The 22,024-nt window shown below is 29.8% G+C and overlaps 3 long non-coding RNA genes across 3 annotated transcripts; 2 read left to right on the top strand and 1 right to left on the bottom strand.

Annotated features, from left to right (window-relative positions):
• The first annotated feature begins 2,638 nt into the window (after positions 1-2,638).
• On the top strand, positions 2,639-4,903 carry LOC127150190 (uncharacterized). The gene is made up of 4 exons (XR_007822254.1): positions 2,639-2,807; positions 3,119-4,041; positions 4,419-4,490; positions 4,579-4,903. It is a non-coding gene; the product is annotated as an uncharacterized LOC127150190 (long non-coding RNA).
• Positions 4,904-7,044: 2,141 nt separating this feature from the next.
• On the top strand, positions 7,045-7,828 carry LOC103494493 (uncharacterized). Its single transcript, XR_538667.3, has 2 exons — positions 7,045-7,271; positions 7,621-7,828. It is a non-coding gene; the product is annotated as an uncharacterized LOC103494493 (long non-coding RNA).
• A 4,514-nt stretch (positions 7,829-12,342) lies between these two features.
• LOC127150189 (uncharacterized) lies at positions 12,343-12,790 on the bottom strand. The gene is made up of 3 exons (XR_007822253.1): positions 12,654-12,790; positions 12,480-12,556; positions 12,343-12,407 (listed from the first exon to the last, which is right to left on the bottom strand). It is a non-coding gene; the product is annotated as an uncharacterized LOC127150189 (long non-coding RNA).
• Positions 12,791-22,024: the final 9,234 nt, after the last annotated feature.

Genomic DNA, 22,024 nt, shown 5'->3' with positions numbered 1-22,024 from the left:
TTCAATCAACTGTTTGGAATTGAAGGTATTATACAAAAAAGTTTATCTTACCATGTTTCTCAATTTGTTTTTTAGGAAGACTTGAATGAACAAGTTACAATTTATTTGTCTATTATATATTATAGCATGAAATGATTTTGAGTTGTCTGCAGGTGGCTTGTCTACTCCATTTCAAGTACAAGTCAAAATGTTTGAATAATTATAAAAAGAATGATCAGTTTGATTGATGTTGTACTATTATTGATGAGTTGTTTTTCTTCATTTTGATCTTGTTGTACTATCATTGGGCTGAAAGTTTGATTGATGTTGTAATCCCACAAACTCTTTTCGAATGTGATCATATCTTTACCTCTGATTTGTGGTTCTATTTTATAGTTACGATATGCTTTCCAGTGCTATGAAGACTTCATATTCCGCTTTGTTAAGAATTTTGGTCACTTAGTTGGAGATTTGATACAGGAAAAGCATTGGTCTTGGCCCTTTTGGAGAGCTTAGGTACTTTTATAATAATTATTGATATTTAAACGGGAACTTCAAAGGTGTTTCTTGAGGGCTTATATAGAGGGACCTTTTACAGGTATCCTGCACATCCTTTTACTGATGGAAGATGGATGTTTCTCGAGATTGTTGAGTTTCATTGCTATGATAAATACATGTAAGTCTGAAGTTTTTTATTTTTCTTGATTTTTAACTAATATAGTCAATCGTCATCTTCAGTTCTCTTATGATTTACTTAAATAGCTATAATGATTGTTGCTTTAGTTAATGTAGTTAATCAAGCTAGGAGTGAGTTTTTAGTCTCTTAATTTAATTTATTGGTAATGAGAAATGGAAATATTTATGCTAACTCATGTTTTTAATTTCCTTCAAAAAAAAGTTTTGGGTTCTTTTGCATATTCTGATTGCTGCCATCGATCCATCTAACCACCCTCAGACCCTTCCGCATTGCGCAATAAAAGTTATGTTTGGTAACCAACCATTTGCTTTATTAATTAGTAATCAAATGTGAATATTTCTACTAGCAACTAGGTCATAACATTGTTCAACCATCTTGATGTCTTTTACAGGGAGCTGTCACTAAACAAATGACTGCAATAGAAGAAATGGTTGCAAGTGAGTACAATTAGCCAGACCCTCATCTTTGTGACAAGATCTTGAAGATGGTCATTTGTGAAGCGTTCTAGTTTGATATTAATTGCATTTTTAGTTATTGCTCTCTCAATATATTCTTTTTCTTTTTTCTTTTGTTTTTCAAAGAATGATCAGTGTATAATAATTAAGCTTCATAATTTCTTTATGTTTGGAGCCAAGTTGTATGTACACATTATTAAGATTTCATTTTGTATATGTACAAGTAAAAGATTTCATTTTTAATTATTTGGTGTCATACAAAATGGACAACAATGCAATGATTTAATAAAAATAAATTTGAAAAAGCGACATTAAAGACAACTTTAATGTCGGTTAAAAAAAATTAAAGACATCTTTAATGTCGGTGAAAAAACGACATTAAAGATGTATCATAAGTGACATTAAAGACATATTTAATGTCGGTTATCCACCGACATTAAAGATGAACCGACATTAAAGGCCTTCAATAACACCTTCAAAGATGTCGGTTTATAACCGACATTGAAGGCCTTTAATGTCGGTTTATAACCGACATTAAAGATGTCTTTAATGTCGGTTATAAACCGACATTGAAGCCCTTTAATAACGCTCGCAAAGATGTCGGTCGCCAAGTGACATTAAAGACCTTTAATGTCGGTTTTAAACCGACATTAAAGGCCAGATTTCTTATAGTGTTTATTTATTAATAGCTTATGTTGTAGACAAATTTAAGTATTTTAATTAATAAACAAATATACTAGAAAAAGAATAAAATAAATAAATAACCCAACAACCAAATCAACCTTACCTATGTACACTCTAGTTGATCTCACCACATTCAAATTAGCATAATATTTCGATAAGTATGCATGTTAGTTAAGTTTATTGATTTATTTACAATTATAAGGGTGGAAGATTCCACCTCGAACTACAAGGTGAATAATATAAATTTTATGTTATATTTTTAAAAAGAAAAATACAAATACTATGTTATGATTTATGTTAATTTTAGCATGTCCATTGACTTCTTCTTCTTCTTCCTTTTTATTTTTGGCTTTTAGCACGAACATTACCCAAATGGGTTATCCAATTAATACTCTAGACTATTGCCAAACATGCTTAGTGGTAGAATTTTGATACAATCTAGCGTATTAATATTGGTATGACGACGCCCAACATGTCCATTGACCTCTAACGATCTACCTAGAAGTCCTCTTCTTTTAATGGGAAGTTAGTATGATAAGTACTTATGACAATAACTCAGAAGTAAATCACAATCTAATGGGGAATATTTTGCAAAATCTTACACCCAAATTTAAGTTAAGGCAGAAAAAAAATGTGGGGCTGAAACCTTGATGACTAAAATTCCAAGAGAAAGAAATATTAGCATACATAAACCAACAAGTCTTTGTAATATATTTTCCATGACATTTAATTTTTTTTCCAAACACACATATGGAAAAAGAGAAAAAAATAATACATACCCTTTAGATGTATAAATATGGGATATATTCATAATTCAAACTTTAGGGAGATTTAGAAATCTTTATATCCCAAAAATTAATCCCACAATTTTTTATAGCATAAAGATTAATTTATGGGTTCAATTAAAGTCTTAAATTTGGTGGCACTTTTACTTATTGTCCTTATGTTGGCTTCTAATGTTTCTTGTTCAAGGAAATTGCTTGATGTAGTTCGTAAGTACTCAATTTGAATCCATTTTTTCTCTTCATTCTCTTTTTTTATTGATCTAATCTCTAACTCTTCTATTCCATTTTAACGAGTGCATTTTATCGGGCTTGGATCAATATGATGTGAGGTTGTTATAGATGTATCAATCTAATTGAAATATCTTGTATACATCTTGATCCATCTCTTGGCACTGTGTATTTGTAGAATATTTCACTTTGTTTGTATGTTTAGTTATTACGGCCTTACTTGAAAATGATTTGATTTGTGTCCATTTATTCTAAAGGTTTTTATTTAATTACTTATTCATGTTATTCAGAAGCACCAAGTTATGGACCAACAATGCTGATGCACCCTTTGATGGGAACTACTCTTATGGACCAACCATGCAGCCAGCAGCGGCTGCAGCCAGCTGATGCTCCCATGTCTTTTTTTTTAATCATTTTATATGGCAACAGCCTTGAAGAAAATTTCATAATCTGATATTATTAGTGTGAAAGAGGAGAAAGAAAGAAGCTATGCAAAGCAACCCCTTCACTTATTAACTTACTATTATTATTATTATTATTATTATTATTAATATTATTGTACTTTATTTCAAAATGGCAATAAATGGTCAAAGTTGTAGGGATCATAAGTCATTAATAATTCATAGTATTGAACCACTAGTAGAACATGCATGGGAAAGTGTTTTCTAATTTCTACATATAAATTTGAAATTAGGGTTTTGAAATCATTTTCCCTTATGTGTCCACACTTAACTAACTACTAAAACGTTTATATTTTCAACTTTTTTTTTTATAGAAAAAATAATTTCTTTTCACTCCCTTTATATTTGTCCTTAAAGAAAATGAATTTTGGAATTACGATCTTTGAATAAAATATTTAAATTGTAAAGTCAAATGAAGTGGTCAAAGCAATAATTATATTATCATGTGAACTAAAACCCTACACCTTTACTTAGCTTTCTTTCACCCTCAATTCTTTCAAATGACCTAACGCGGTTTAGTACTCATATAAATGGAGCTTAAAAGAGCTCAAGCAAATGCACTCTCAAAATAATATATTATATCTTCCAAACATATTTCATATTTTTCTAATCTACCACAAAAAGAGGGAAAAAAAAAAAAAACCGAACTTCTAAAATGGCTTCAATTATTTGGAAACTCTTCTTGATCATCACACTCATCTTAGCTTCAAGTAATGTTCATGCAAGGATATCTCATTCCATCTACATTCATGGTAAGCTTTTTTTCCCTTCTTAATTTCGTTTCAATTGCACTCAATATCATGCCTTCGTTTCAATTCTTTCTCCTATACAAAGTGAGCTTAAGCTTACTAATAGCCAACATAACCTTTTTATGTTAAAGTTTTTGATCTAAATCTTTATTGTTATTGTATTTGTAGAAATCTCATTCTTGTATGTGTCTCAAACATACCCTTAATTAATAAGAGATATACATACAAATTTTTTTTTAAAGAGAACATAAAATGATAAAATGATTTTAATTATTCGATAGTTGATTTTGGTTAAAAATTTATTATTTCCTTTGGTTATTATAATTACATATTATTTTGGGGTTAATTTTGCTAATTGCACGTTATCTTTCCAAATGTAGGTATGAAGTCTGCAGAGATAAATAATGTTAATACAATTGCTCAACCACCAAGTACCCAAAATGATGAAGATGGTAGGGTTCTAAATAATAGGAAACTACTTTTGAAATTAAGAATATATTATATAATGACAATAAACTTTTCATCATTTTCTAATTGTAGGTATGAAGAACAATACAGCAACAAACAATACAATTATTGCTGCTCCACCACCAGCAAAAAATGAAGATGGTGTTTGGAATGGGAACTTTTGATGCTCAATAATATCTGTATACAATATTCTTATTATCAATTTGATTTACTTAATGTAACAAATTCACTTATAGCTTATTAATCATTCTTTGGCTTTAAAAGAAAAAAGAAATTAGGATATGGAGTATATCTGTTTCATATATTTTCATAATTACGTGAGAAATCATTATTTTAATTTATTGTATTGTCACTAGTTCGAATTTACTACTTCATTTTTCGTAGTAAGAAGAAGAAGTTTTGAAGCTCTACCCGCATATATGGTTGAAAGCATAAGTTACAATAATTGGTGGATAGATTTAACCATATACATCTTTTATAAAAAAAAAATACTAATAGAACGAAGATCAGGGAAGAGCAAGAACATCTCACCACCTTGGTAGCATCTTCAACCTACCGAAACCAAAAGCATTATATACATATACATTATATATTAAATAATGTTGGTGAGATGTATCTCTTCAATTTTGGAAATTCAAACAATATAATAAAGTTTTATAATTAAAAAAAAAAAAAACAACTTGGTTCGATTATTTATTCTATTTGAGTTCAAATAATTAATCATGCATACCTTCAGATTGAGTATTACTTTAATACGTAATTTTGTGTACTCCAATCTCCTACATGTGTGCATCCATCGATACACTGACCAACACAGGCCAATTGGAGGTATTGTTAATTGCAATTTTCCTTCCATTCAAAGAAAAAAACCAGACAACATAGAATCAAGTGCATAATCAATGGAATCAAATAGAAGTATTGGCAAGAATTTAAGTTACATCGAATTAAAGGCACAATCATATTTCAAGTCTAAAAATAGAAGATCCTTTAATTAAATCACTCTACGAATGGAAAATTAAGATTTCTCTCGATTACATTTCTTTTTTTTTTTTAACAAAGTAACAAGGAAAGGGAGATCAGTACACACCCAAATTACATCTCTAATTTTGGCTTCACCATTGGCAAATTAGTACATTCCATATTCACAAAAGGGTTGGACTTCAATTCTTCTAAAGTCCAACCAAAAGTTGATTATTGAATTCATTTTCTAATTGAAACAAAGTTAATTGACATCAATATTGACGAAGCGTGGGGAATCGGAGTCCTTCTTTCTCACCTCTGTAATGTAATTTTAAAATGCGACCATCAATTTATTATTATTATTATTATTGAGAAATTGCAACTATCAATTAAATACTGATGGGAAAAGAAGAAGAAAAAAACACATTTTTGTTATTGGATTTGATTTATTTAAATATGAACTACAGTCGATTGTCAAAAATTTTAGGGCTCATGAGTGAATTTTGATTGTTGTATTCAATTCAATTCATATGACTGGCCTTTACCATTATGAAAGTTGAACAAGTATACGTTTAGTTTAAAACATTTTTAAACATTCAAAAAGTCATTTCAAAGAAATTTTGAATATTTAGAAGTCATTTCAAACAAATTTTTCTTTTTTGAAAAGATGGCAACATAAGAGAATTTTTCAAGTCATCATCTAATTTAATACTAGTTACACTTAATCACGATTAATTGCGAAACCTTTTGTATATAATTTGGTACATTAATACTGGTATGATTGATTGCACTCCATTTCAAGCAAACTCTTAATCACTAAGAACAATTTTAAATCCTTTTTATTTTTAAAAAATCGGTTGTAGTGAAATCTCACCTTAAAAAACAAAAGAATTAATCTCATAATCTTCATAAAAATAGGCGAGTTACTTATCTTATTGTCTCTACTATAATTTTTTTGGATGATTAAACCACATGTTTTCTGATGTATATCAAAACTCATAAAAGCCTAAATGGATATTTTTGTCCAAAAACAAATAATTAGGATAAGATTAAACACAATGAAGAACCTCATTAGAAGTACCATTTTGAGAGATATGTTGCAAGTCGCATATTGAAAAAATTAATGAATTGAAGAACTTATTTAATTTTAAATTAATTTGAGATGAAACAAACTTTATCAAATATGATATCAGAAGTTATAAAAGTTGAAAAACAAAAATTAAGATATGATCCAAGAACGAGTCTTCGCACCTCATTCTTTGAAGGAGGATGTTGCTCACACATTTATATTGTTATAAAGATAGATGAACTATACACCCATTGCCAAATAATTTTGAGGTATCATAATCTTTTATCTATTATATGCATTTGAATGTGCTAATGAAAACAATACAACTAAGAACTTTTTATTATTAGTTCTTGAAAGAATCCAAAAGTCAAGTTGGCCAATAGGATGGAGGGAAAAAGTCAATAGATTCAAGAGGCCATCAAATTAGACCAAAAGCTCTACACTTTCAACTTGCCCTCATTTTTATCTTTTATTAATTGATCCTTTCCAAATGGCTTGGCATCTATTGTATAAATTAAGATTTGAGAGAGCTCAAACAAATACTCGTCTACTACAATAATCTCTTCCATCATATAAATTTCAACAATATCTCTTTAATTTGTCTACCAAAAAATAACATTTGATTCAAAGATGGCTTCTTCTTTTGTTTGGAAGAAACTCTTGTCCATTGTTAGACTCATCTTTCCTTCCAAAGCAAATGCAAAGAGATTGAGTTCCACAAATGATAATATCGATGGTACGTTCTACTTTCTTTGAAATTTTGTTTAAATATTACTCATATCGTTTTAGAGAGGCATGTGCTTTCCTGCAATTCGACTCAACAATAAAAGTGTCTGTCTTTTTTTTTTTCTTTTCAAGAGAATATCTTAAATAATTAAAAATATTGAAATAATGACAAACCTTAGTATATTGAAGGTGAGGATTTAAACCCGAAACCTTTGTCCTCAGGTACATACATGTACTAATTGAGCTAAGCTATCGTTGATGGGTTGCTTAGTATATTAATCATTCAATTTATTAATTTTCCCCCCTCTCTCCTCTTATTTTGATTAATTTTGGCTTTCTTTCATTTTCTATGTGTATAGGTATGAAGAAAAAGAAGTTTCTTCCTCGTCCATTTGATGAAGAAAGTTCTGCTGCTCCTCGCAATGGGAACTATTGATTCTTAAATTGTATATACAATTTTCTCTTATCATTTTTATTATCATGAAATAATTATACCTGTTTTTTAATTTTCAATCTTTGATTCTAAAGATTATATATATATATATATACACCCAATTCTAGCTCTAATCTGATTATTTCCTTTAAGACATAATTATTAAGACATAATTAGTGAAAAAAAGAATTAAGTTTACAAAAACCTCATAAATATAGGAAGAATAGAGGGAGAGTTATGTAAGATTATTTTTGATCCAGGTACGATATGTATCATGGAATCAACAACCAAACAAAGCAAAAAATGTATGGGAGCAAAGTTGACACATAAATTTGTGTGGATCTATTAAAAGTGTATTTTCTATTTCTGCTAATTTAAGTTACCATTAGGAAAGTCCCCGTGGTACACCTTTTAAAGAATATATATATATATATATATATATATATATATATATATATAACCCATCTCATCTTCTTTAAGAGATCTGTGTAGTACAACACCTTTGCGTGCCAGACCTTTGCTAGCTATTTAGATCTAAATTTGCCCAATATATGTGTGTGTATGTATGTATGTGTATGTATCTATATATCTCTCTCTCTTTCTCTCTCTCTATATGTATGTATGGTGTAAAATGACCTCCTCTTAATTTAAATGACATTTTTAGTAAATAACAATTTTATTAAGCAACAAGCAGGAGCAACAAATAAGAAATATTAAAAGTAAAAAGAGCAAAACAATTCTGCTTTGACAATCTCGTTAAGACGAGGGGAAGTAAGGTGTCTAGAAAACTTCTTCCTAGATCAGAAAAACAATTAAAAGAGGACGCAAAAAACTCACAGAACCATGGGCTGGTCCATGGTTTTATTGTAGTCGTTTTGAGGAACATGACAAAAATGCTTAACAATTAAAGGTTGTTTTAAGTACGGACTTAATAAACATGTTGGGTTAGAAATTTTGTATTTGGTGTGTAGATTTTGTTTAGTATTGGGTTAGAAAAAACCTGTATTTGTGTTTGAGGTTGAAAGTATGAGTTATTAAGTTAGGAATACCTTGAGCAGTTTTTGGTAAGCTAAAAACATATGATTTATTTGTATTGTTTTTTTTTTTTTTTTTGAAAGGATACTAGTGAAGGGAGCTAGAGAAGAGCTGCCCTATCACAAATTTTATTACCAAAGGTTCTTTTACGTAGGTAAATTACAGAAAGCATTAATGTTTAATGCTATTGAAGCTTGATCGTAATTTTTGAGACTTTTGCTTTTTGAGGACCAACTTCCAGTGAAGGTGCAAATATCTTTCCAAGAGTTTTGATAGGTTGAAACTTTTTCTGAGAAGATAAGATTGTTTCTCCCTGTCCAAATTGTCCATAAGGTAGCTGGATTTATTTGTATTGTTTGCTGGAATTTATCTTGTTTAATCCTTAAAATTACACACATATATATATTTTCTAAAAAAAGTTAATTAAAATTCAATTGAGATGTCAACTTAAAACCTTCACATATATTTTACAATCCTTTTATATGTAACTGCTATAATTTTGAACTAAATCAAAGAACACAAAGCAAAATACAGCGAACCACGATGAAATAGAGAGAAATCAACAATGATGATAGGAATTTTATCAGGAGCAATCAAGTTTTAATCGTAAAAATCAACAGTTAATCAACCATCCGTAATTTATCATGCCAAGCTCGACTATACCGTCAATCAAAACACTAGGAAATTGAGAGACCACGTACCGGCTTATGCAAAGCCAAGATCCAAAACCCATCGAGAACCACCTCCTCTAACTGGAGATCAACGTGCCGAACCACTGCACACCGATGAAGAAACCACGGCGGATTATAGTACAGAACATTCAAGGCTAAACCTGCCGCCAAGAACGCCGGAAAAATCCCGCTGCCCCCCCTCCACCTCCTAGTTTTCTTTTCCCAATTATGAAAGCCAAGAAGATGAAAGGTTTACAAAATTACCATTGGAGCAAAATACAACTTTACCCCAACAAAAAAAAAACCATTTAAATACTCTTAAATAATTGTCATTTTCTACTGTAACCATTGTACTTCAGGTGGAAAACATATCTTCATGCAAAAACTTTTCTTACTAAATCATCTCTTGGGTTTTGATGGACTATCCCACGTACAAAAGGTTCGACGAAATAAAGAACTTTAAGAACTACAAAAAACCCTACGTCTTTTATTTCAAGTTCATTCCAATTAGTAGCACACAATTAAGTCTGGCATATCCAAATTAGTTGTGTATAAGTGTTATATAATGCTTTTCGAACGAGTGTATTTGTTGTAATTGGGACCGAGGAGAGAGTGGTATGATTGTAATAATTTTTTACATACAAACATTAGTCTAATCTAAAGTTTTTATTGTTTTTCTCCACGTTAAATATTCTTATATTCTCATTTCATTTTTTTTTTCGGTTGGCAGCATGGTACTATGAATGTACAATAGAAAGCAATACAAACAACAATTATTTCTTTTTCAAACAGCCTAAATGTCTGACCTTAAGATGGGGAAAGGGTCACCATAGATTATGTCACCAAATATCATCATCATCCATTTAGATCTAAAACCCAAGCCTTCATGGTAAAATATAAATTTGATGACATGAGGGAGATATTTGTATTTGAAAAAATGAGTCGTAATGTTCTAAGAATTTTGTGACCGAATATGAATACGTATTCAGAGGAAGTTGGTGAAAACTCAAAATTCAAATCCATGACGCCATTATCTCTGACTAAAACCCTAATTAAACTATTTTTTTTTCTTTATTTTTTATTTTTATTTATTTATTTAGAAGCCCTTGGATATTTTTATTTACTTGGTATAGAGAAAAAAAAAGGTAAAAAAATAAAAAGAATAAATGAGTTATAAAATCAATTAGTATATATACCCCTCAATTAATATTGCCCACATGCTCCCTTTTAACTTCCTATGAAGAGTGTAAACTAAGAATTTAGAAAATACAATTAATGAACAATATACATTACTTTTGAACAAGAGATATTGAGAATATAGAAATATGGTTAAAATAAATAAATAAATAAAGTTAAGTTACCACTATTTTACAATAAAAAGCACAACTACAAATTTAGTTTTCTAATTTATACACAAAAACTTTTATGTTGGTATGTTAAAGAAAAATACCTTTCTTGACAAAATAATAGGAAAGTTCCATCAAAATCTAAAACAAATGTGTGGTTGGTTTTTAACTATTAATTTGGTCCAAAGAAAAATGTTCAATTCTACATCACTCAAAACTTTTCAAAATTTCTATTCTATTTTCCAAATGCTGTATTTTCAAATTATCTTTTCTATTTTTTAAATTTTTCAAAATTTTTATTCTATTTTCCGAATGGGACAATAATGTTCAATTTTTCTAATCTATTTTCTAAATCTAATTGACTTTACTTCATTATTATAATGTTTTCGAATATAGTAAAATGAGTAAATTTATCACTAATTGAAAGTTAAATTTGTCTATGTTTATAAGTATTTTCAATAGTTTTGTTATTAAAAACAATTTTGTTACATGTTATTTATTTTTTAAAATGAAATGCAATGCGCATTTTAAATCTTTATTTCTTGTCCATTTGTGTTGAAAATATTTATATCTAAACTTCTGTTCACCATAGATTTCTAGATAAATTTAATTTGTAGAGCTGAACTTGTGTTGGTACTGTATTTATATTGATATGATGCAATGTGTAACGACCCAACTCCTTATACTGAGTCGAAGTCATTACTAAATGTAGAACAAGTGGTTTAAGTCATAAAATTTAGTAAAACGCATAAGGTTTGAGAAACTTGTTTATGAAAATCCAATAAATAATATGAAAGGATGAAATTTCGTTCTAAAGTCCTACTCGGGCCCTATCTACTTTAAAAAAAATGGTAAATAGTGGAAAATACTCAAACTCAGGTACCAAAGTCAAAACAAGAATAAGCGGAAACAAAAGTCCCTAAGGCTCGCCACGGTCACTTCGGGTCGCTCGCCAGCTTGCCTTTGCCCTTGCCTCGTCCTCTACTTGAAAACATGACATGAAGAGAGTGAGTATAAAATACTCAGTAAGGGACCCACTACTAGTCCCACTAGGTGCCTGTTAGCTTTCTATAAGAGTCCTGTAATTGGTACCCAATCTCTGGCACGTTCCCGAACACGTGCAATCATGCGCTCCCGTAGGAACGTAACTCTGGCCTTCGGTGTCCTGGGGGACACCTAGGACAATCGGGATGCGAGAACCCCGTCGAGTCACTCAAGTCACATCTATATACATGCTAGACTGGTGTCCCGTCGGACCGCACAGTCCTAAATAGGTGGTGATCCCGAAGGACACCCATGCAGGTACGACTCTAATAGGTTAAGCTAACAGGTACCCTAATCACAGCATACATACACATGGCATCATCATATAATCATAACAGATTAATCATCATTTCACTCTCCATCTCAACATCCATCGTACAGCCATAACGGTTCTCGTCATCACAACATCATGCTATAATATAATTGTATCATCAATGGCATCATACTATCATAAATCTTATGCATCGTACAGTCTAGCCCTCAACATGCACCATTGGAGGCATACGTGACCTCATAACTCTAAACGTGGAGCTAGTAGTAGAAATCTCTTACCTAGAGATTTACTTGGCGAGTTCTAACCGCGAGGCAAGTGTGCTTTCCAAGCAACGAGGTCCTAACTGTTTAATACGCCGAAATTCGTAATTAAGTCACCAACGACTAACGGTTCAAACTCAGTTGAAATGACTTACCCTAGAAAGAGGTTGCAATGCTCGAGCCCCTACTGAAGAAATCCCACACTGCAGCAGTTACTTGGTCCAAGACGTCCCTTAAGGAAAATAATTTAATTTAGTTCCAAATTAAATTATTTAGTGTCCAAAACATTGAGTCTTATTGGGTAATGCCAAAATAATTAATTAATTTACCAAAAATTAGGTGGAAGGAGCCAAATTAGGCTTGGCGGCTCGGCTGGAAAAAGGACAGGGATCGGCTTGGCTTGGAGGTTGAAGACCGGCTCGGCTCGCGGCACAGACAGGCGCGGCTCGTGATGCAGACAGGCGCGGCTCGGCTTGGTACAGCGGCTACGCACGTGCGGCTCGCACGCGGGCGCAGCTCGGCTCGCGGGTGCACGTGGCTCGGGTTCCGGGTCGGAGGCACGCGGCGCGGGCCGGGCCTTGGTCACGGAGCGGGCTTCGGCCAGGTCGGGTCCTCACGCGACGAGGCGCTGGCTTTCGGATCCGGGTGGCGCGACGGCTGTGGGTGGTCCGGCTACACCACGGCTTCGCTCGGCGACGGCTGCAGACGGACGCTCGGCTGCGCTGCGTCGGATCGAAGCGGCGCAACGCGGCTGGCTGATGGATCGGTTGCAGATCGCGAAGGGTGACGCGGCTCGGCTTCGGGCGACGGCTGCGAGAGACGGCTGCTCTGACGGACGCTCGGCGTGCACGGATCGGCTTGGACGATTCTTCCGACGCGGCTGGAAGCTCGGCGACGGCTCGGTTTTGACTGCAGACTCGGCTGCGCTGCTGAACAGAGAGGGGAAGGCTTGGCGGCTCGGGTTCGCGACGGCGGCGGCGTGCGGCGGCGTGCGGCGGCTAGGGTTTGATTAATAATAATTTTTTTCTTTTTTCTCTTTTCTTTTCCCCTCTTTCTTTCTTTGATTTTTCTCTTCTTCTTTACGCACGAGTCCCAAGGCTTTTTATAAGGCAATAACTTTTTTTCTTTTCCTTTTAAATAACCCAAACCAACCATCTCCTCTCTCTCACCAAATCTCACCAAAATCAACCAACCCTCCTTTCAATTAGCAATAACTCACTAAATAAATTCTAAATACTAAAATAGGTAAAATAATACTTAATAATAAAAAGTGGAAAATCCCAACTTTAATAAACCGGAAACTTCAAAATGATAAGGTTCTCCCAATAAATTTGTATTTTCCAAGACCATACATAAATATTAATAGTAAGATGAACAAAAACGAGTTTGTTGGGGCGTTACACAATGTGGTTCAATCTCTAATATTTGATTATTTAATTCTCTTTCAGTTAGATGTCTATGCTTGATTCAAGGATACAGAACACGTGAGGTTAATGAAATTGGAAGTCTTGATTCTAGTTCTTGGTAGAATTCTCTTGTAAAAAATTTTTATCCCCACAAATAAAGAGCTATTCATAAAGTTCACGGTGGACTTTATGAGTTTGGGCCTAGTTGGTCCATTGCCCCAAACTCATGGATTCCACCACACAGAAATTAAGATTTTTTTTTTATCAATTGGACTTTAGTCGAAGTAAATAATATTTAATTATACCAAAATAATTAACTTGATTCAAATGTCATAATGAAAACATATAAAATCATCAAAATTGGTCTAACTTATGTCTTTTATTTTAATTTAAGACACATGTCAACTTTTAATTAGTCCCAAATTCAATTATTTGTATTTTTTTCTTAATTAATTTAGTAAATGGAGTGACAATTTAGTAAATTGATCCAAAATTTCTTATTTAAGAGGTTTTAAATTTTTAAAACAAAAATAAATATTCTAAGGAGGTTTTTTCAAAAATAGAAAAAATTGACAAACTATTTATATTTCACAGAACAAAATAACTAAAAGATAAAATTTATTCTACCTAATCTTTTTATGAAGCGTAAATATTTTTTCAAATAATCTATTTTCTATAAACAATTTTTTTTTCAAACTTGCCTAATTAAGTTTTTGAAACTATTAATTAGTAGAAAGTATAGGACAAAACATACAGTTAGGCATGAAATAAGTATTTATAGATCTAATTTTCAAATACCAAGGACCAAGAACTTAGTCTTTGTGTTTGTAGATTAGATCATAGAATTCAAATATGAAAAATCATGAAATAAGAAATTGGGAAAAGCTTAGTACAATTTCCAAAAAAACTAATGCTTTGTTTGGTAACCATTTTTGAAAAAAAAAATTAAACTTATAGACAACCCTACTTTCACTTCCAAATTTCTTAAATTATTATCTACTTTTTACTCATGATTTAAAAAATTAAAACAAAAATTTAAAAACTAAAAAAAAAATAGTTTGTAAAAATTTGTTTTGTTTTTGAAATTTGGTTAAAAATTTAAATCATCCTAAAAGATAAGAGGAAAATTATAGAGTTCGTTATCAAACTAAATAATTAATAGGATGAAACTAGACTACACAATATGAACACAAATAATTTCTAATAGATCATCTTTCGATCAAAAATTCCAGGAAAGTCGAAACAACAATGAAATTACCAAAGTCTTCAATTTTGGATGAGAGAAAATGAGTATAAATACATTGTACAAAGTATGGAAGAGAAATATAAGCATTGCAAATTAAAATCTTAGTTTAATCAGACAAAAATGGTGCAGAAGAAGATTGCATTTTGTTGGGAAATAGTTCTGTTGATTATTGTAATGTTTCTATTGGCTTCTTCAACTGCATCAACAGATCTAACAAATGCCAAACTTCGTAAGATATCATATTACTCTTCTAACTTATTTATCACTTTATTTCTTATTTCTCTTTTTTTTTTCCTCAAAGTTTGACAGTGTTAATGATGATAATTTAAGCTCCCTTTGATATATATAGTTTTTTTTTTTTCAGACAACAAAGTTAGGAGGTTCTCATTTGATGATCCTCGTGAAGGTAACTACGGTATACAAAAGAGGATGGTTATATAATATATTATGTTTATATATTTTCATTTCTTGACGTTTGTACTACTAGTAAAAAGAACTTTCTTAACGGTTGTGATCATTTCCACTAGTGAAGCATTGTTTAAGTTTCTCATACAAAAATAAAATTGAAATTGATCTTTAGAGTTGATATCTAAAAGTGTACTGCAATGTAATATTTAATATGTAAAATAATTAAAGTCTGTAGTGATCCCAAGTATATAGTTTTCTTTTTTATATCATCTCTACCCTTTACATTCATTTTAGCCTTTTCGTTTTTTGGTTAGTTAGTATGTAAGTTAATATTATTAATTTTCATTAACAGAGATGATCAAGAATGAGAAAATAAGTAATACAAATCTTGTTGGTGTTGAAAGTCCTCCACAATCAGGCAATGGCCAACGTAGCGGACGACCCAAACGGGACACCCCTTGGACTGGCAACTATTGAGAGAAACTTATTTTCATACGAATAGGGTGAAATATGAGAACCATTTGCTTTTATATTTTTAATATTTTTAAGTTGAAAGATCTGTTTAATTTTAAATAAAAATTGATAAATTCAGTTTAAAGATAGAGACCTATTTAAATTAATACTAATATGTATTAAATGTGTTTACTATTATTTCATGGTGTTCATGATATTTTGAATTTATTGCTTTTTAGTCCATTTTTATTTGGTAAAAAAAATATTTTAAATGATAAAATCTTTTCAAAAATATTCACAAATATAGCAAAATATTGATGGTTGATATTTGTAGAAGAAGAAAAAAAAGATTGGATGCTTCATTCCCTTAAATCCTTATAATTAAATAGTTTAGATATTAATGATATGACATTACTTTTATTAAACTATGACGTTTTTTAATGATCTTTATTTTCACTTCAAGTAAACGATAATTATTACTTTTCAATATAGTTTTCTTTTTCCAATTCCTATAAGGAATAATCAATCAACTTGTAGTTCTTCACCGATCCACGTAAACTTATTATTATTATTTCTACAATTGTATGATATTTGCTTTTTTTTTAATATATAAACTTTTTACGACTTTGTTTTTGGAATCACTTAAAATGTCTCATCCCAATCGAGACAATTGAGTCTCTGACGTATATGTGTTACGAATTTCTTCTTTCCCTAACTAATTTTAAGCTTTGTTTTTACATCCAACACACGGTTATTATAAAATTCAAACTACTATTAAGTTACCCAAAATTCAATTATATAACGAATATTGCAATATTCTGTTTGTCTGTGAATTTGAAATTTTCGACGAGTAAAAATAAATATTAATAAAAGAAGGAAATGGGGTTACACAAAATTGAACTACAAACATGTTTGCTTCCAACATACCATATATTATTAAATCATCACTTACTTTTAGGTTAGGGTGGGTGGTTAATTTATGCCATATATATTACATAAAGATTTGTGTGGGAATGGACAAACCTCACTTAGGAAACCTACCTAAATAATTTCACTAAAAACTTGCTTTTGAGACTCACTCTCTTTTCCACATAGTATATTAATATCATTTTAAATTTTCTTTAAAAAAAAATTAAAATTAGTTAGATACTACTTGCATTATGTATTATGGGAAAAGTTGGAAAAAAAATATTTTTATTACACAAATATAATAAATTTATGAGTAGGATGATTTTGTTAATTAAATAAATCATCAAATTTTGGAAGTTGAGACAGTTAAAATAATAACCATTAGTTAATTAAGTTTAGAAAAATTATCGTAAATATAGGTAAAATTATTGAAAATATTTACAAAAGTATAGAAAATTTTCATATTTGATTGATGGTAAATACTAATAGAAAAAATTGACAAAAATTTATCAATGTATGTCGTTGATAGAATATGAAATTTTGTTATATTTTATAAATACTTATGGTTCATTTTTCTTTTGATTATAATAAATTTTAATAGATAACTTATATATTACTCAATATAACAAAGAAACAACCACCAAAATTGAAAGTTTTTTTTTTTTTTTTTTTTTTGTTAAACTTCTTTTAGATAGCCTAGAAGTGATAATTAAAAACTTGTTGGAAGGTCCCTTTTTGATGCTTAAAAATGTATTGTGTTAGTAAATATAGAAAATGGTTTTAAAATACTTATTTGTTGAAATGTCTTGAATTTGCTATCCAACGCTATAAACAAAACCAAATAGAGAGACTTGTAAACTCTCCTAATCTCAATGGTGTAGTTCTGTATTACGTAAAACACTTTTTCTAATCAAATTATTTTACTTCTATTCTATAAACATAGCTAATTATACCATTAATGAGTCACGGATGTCAATGAGTCGAGATGATGTTTAACTTTAGAAAGAGGATTTGTCTTTAAAAGAAAAATAGATATAGGTGTTAGTGGTGGGTGGTGCATGCGGGTATCATTTTGGACCTTTCAATTCGACTCCACTACTCAACTCAACTCTTTGAGTGGCCAAACTTTTTTCCTTAAAATCATACACTACACAACTATGATAATAATGTCTCTTCAAATTTTTGCTTTCTCCAAAAATGCCTTCCTAAGATATCTATCATTTGGCAATTGGTTGTGGTTTAATTTAATGAGTATTTTAAGTTATAGTGTTGAAGGCAAAGAGAATTTGGTTTTTATACTCCTAAAAACTGTTTGTAACTGAGTCGATATGGATAGTAAAAAGCTTTTGCATCGTTCATCAAGATATTTAGTTTGTTTTCTATTATAAAACATGATACTGATATAAAAAAGATTAGCATGATGTGTCCAAGTTTTCGCATTGTTGTTTCTTCTTCATTTAATATTTATATCCACTTGTTTAGTCTTCTATTACTGATATGTCTATTAGCATCTATCATTAATACACTTCAAATTTTGTTATATTTATAAGTATTTTCAATAGTTTTATCTTTTAAAACAATTTTTCATTCATATTTGTAAAAGAAAAAAAAGAATTAAAGATAGATGCTTCTTCCCTAATCCTATTCTAAATAGTTTAGATATATATGACATTACTTTTCATCATCTAATTGCATATATAATAATAAACTATATGTCGTTTCTTAATAATCTTTATTTTGACTTCAAGTAAACGTTAGTTATTTTTCAATATTGTTCTCATTTTTCAATCCCTATAAAGATTCAATCAACTTTAGTTCTTCACCAACCCACGTAGAGTTATTACTATATTCTAAATAGGATATTTCTTCGACACATATCATAAAAGTTCAATAAAATAATATACAATTCAAAAAATATTTTAAAATAAAAATAAGATATGTAGCGAAACACAAACACCAAACATAATATACAATGTCATTTAACAAATATACATATAACTATATTGAAAAAAGGACAGTGCATAGGAAACACAAACATACGACATAATATACAATGTCATAATAATAAATATACATATTTCAAAATTACTTATCATAATAACAATACACAAACAGAAAATACGTCATACTGAAATAAGTAATTTTTAGAAAGTAATATATGACAAAAAAAATGAAATAAAATTTAGAAAAGTCATTCTTTAAATGAAATCCATTTAGAGAAAAAAAAAAAACTTTACTAAATAACATACCTATCGAAAAATCGAACACAAAAGAACTTTGAATATCCAAAATTTAAAGTACCTATGTCCTATAACAATTGAAATAGCAAATTTTTTTCAAATGAAAACAAATAAAAAGTAGAAGAAAAATTGGAGAGGGAAAATTATTTAAATGGTATACAATTGTATATTGAAAACGTAAATTAAAAGAAAATATTGGGAGATGAACCTAATTAATTATCTAATAGTATTCCTACAAATATAGTGATTTATACTTTAAATAAATGAAAGCAAAACCATTAATCACAATATGTAGTGCTTTAATTTAATGCTTATTCCAAAAAGAAATTTGTTCAGAAACGTCATTTTAGATGCTCAAAAATGTATCGTGGTTTTATTACAATAAAAGTGGTTTTAAATACTTGCGACTAGAATACCTCGAATTTGCTATATGGCACTACGAACAAAACCAAATACAAAAGCATGTTGACTCTTTAAAACTTAGTGGTGCAACTTTGTATTATGGAAATAATAGAATTCTCTTCAGTAAAATTGTTTTTCTTCTATATTCTGTAGATGTAGTTTAACATTCTATCTATATGTTAATTTCTTTTTACGTTTTCTTTTATATATATATATTCTTTACTTATTGATTTCGTAACACTCCACCATGCTACAAATTACTTTATATTATATTTTTTTTAGAAAAACCTCAAAATGCTTAGCTATAGAAAAAAGTTGTTTTTCTTAAAGGAATATATGGTATAGGTCATAGTGGTGGGTGGTGGGTGCCATTTTGGACATTTTGAGTCAACTCCACTAGTTTCCATCCTTTGAGTAGTCAAACTTTGTTCTTTAAAAATCATACACTACACAACTATGCCTATATTTTATTATATAATAAGAAGCTGCTGAGAAGCAATCTCTTCAAATTTTTGGAAGGGGAAAATATACCAAATCCCCTATTTATATCCTTACGAAACAGCAAGAAATGCAATAAAAAGAATTCAAAAAAACTCTTGCTCTACAAAAACAATAAGGTTTTTTTCTTTGTCCAAGAACAAATGGCTTCTAAGATATCTCTCATTTGGCAACTGGTTGTGGTTTTAATGGCTATCTTAAGTTGTAGTGTTGCAGCAAGGTATAGGGTTTCTACACCTCAAACTGCTTGTAAGTCAATCCTAAACCCATTTCTCTTTTCGATATGTATGGATAGTAAAAAGTTTTTGCATTCATAAACATATGTAGTTTAATTTTGTTTTCTATTATATATATATACATGTGTCTGTGTAGTTCCTTCCAAAACATGATGATGAAACTGGAAAAAACAGATATCTTGTCTTTGCTTAGTTGGGTGGGGGATGTTTTTTTCAGATTATATGTAAACTTACAATTCAATATAGAACTCAGATGCAAATATACAAAGGTTGGCCCTAGCTAGGTTTAGGTTAGTCACTCTATTTGATTCTTTCAAGTCGATCATAATGTTAATCAATTCAAATTTTTGGTTCTGTGCAACAAATTAATATTAATTATTTCACAACTTTTTAGTTCGGACAAATTAATATCATTTCGCAGCTTTTTCTTTTTATATGATTCATCTAAATTTTAGACTATATCTACAAATGAATGGATCATACTATCTACTTTATTATGTTTCAATCTAATTATTTGTTTTATTTTTTCTTAACTTTTTCAGACAAGGATGTAGTGGGAATCAAAAGCATAAAGAAGGTTGTTAAGCCCATTCCAAGGAAAGATAAACCTAGGAATGGAAATTACTAATCAAGTTGGAAAAATAATTAAATGCTTTTGGAGGATGTAAATTTTCCAAACATTTTACTTCATAATAAATTATCTTTTCGGTCAAAATGACATGCAGTTCAATTGACATAACACTTGGCATGCTAAAACAAAGTACTCTTTTAATGAGAATTTACTTGAGAAATAAAATTCATACAATTATTTCTCTTCTAGTCTTTTTTCGAATTCTTAATTGACTATATTAATCTTTTGTAGCACCGCTAATCCCTCTTAGATGATATTTTAAAATAAAATAAAAAAATCAATTTGTAAAAACTCGAGCAAGATGAACAATTATTAGAGGTATAATTCACACTCTTTGAATTCACATCCTTAAATGATCATTTGAGATGTAAAAAATCGAGAGAGATTTAATAGATATATATTATCATTTTGGTTTCTTATACATACTAACTTATTGCGTACAAGTTGTTCGATATGTTGCGATTTATTTTTATTTTATTATTAATTATTGATATTTTCAAATGAAGCCAACGTGTCATGAGGTTTCAATTATATATATGAATCCATTTTTAAAATTTTTTAACACTTTTATCATATACAACCTTGGTTGTGCAACACTATTTCAAGAACAAAAGTAGCTCTTTTTTGCAGAAAATGAGGTATACATTAAGTATTTTGAAAAAAAAAAAAGACTATATATTATTGGCCAACAGTAAAGCTCTTAGTTTCCATTAAATAATTATTTAGTTTTGATTTTTATATACAAAATTGGTAAACATGTATAACACATCTATTTAGCTTAAACACATTATTAATCATTATGTATACCAAAAAACGGATATTAATTATTTCATATACTTAAGATTGAGATATTTTGAATTTCATATCTTTAAAGTCTATATCCATAAAATAAAAATATATACTATCAAACAGTCCCTAAATGAAAAAGAAATAAATTTAAATATGAAAACCCATTTGTTTTCTGACTTTATTTCAAAATGACAACAAATCGTCAAAGTTGTAGTGCTCATGAAATAAGCAAAGAGTCGTAATCCAAACATATTATAAAAAGTACTATGTATATATACACTAATGTTTAAGAAGGGTTTGAAATAGCTTATATATATATATATATATATATATATATATATATATATACACAGTAACAAATACTTTTTCAAGGAATAAACCTCAATGAGCAGTAACTCCTAGTCTCCAACTTTTCAAATACCCAATTAAAGAAAAATATCCAAATCAATTTAAGATCAATAATATATCACAATTTAACTGAT

The sequence above is a fragment of the Cucumis melo genome, chromosome 7 (genome assembly GCF_025177605.1).
Source record: "Cucumis melo cultivar AY chromosome 7, USDA_Cmelo_AY_1.0, whole genome shotgun sequence".
Taxonomy (NCBI): Eukaryota; Viridiplantae; Streptophyta; class Magnoliopsida; order Cucurbitales; family Cucurbitaceae; genus Cucumis; species Cucumis melo.
Note: the sequence above shows the minus strand (reverse complement) of the source record. Positions and strands in the feature narration are given on the sequence as shown.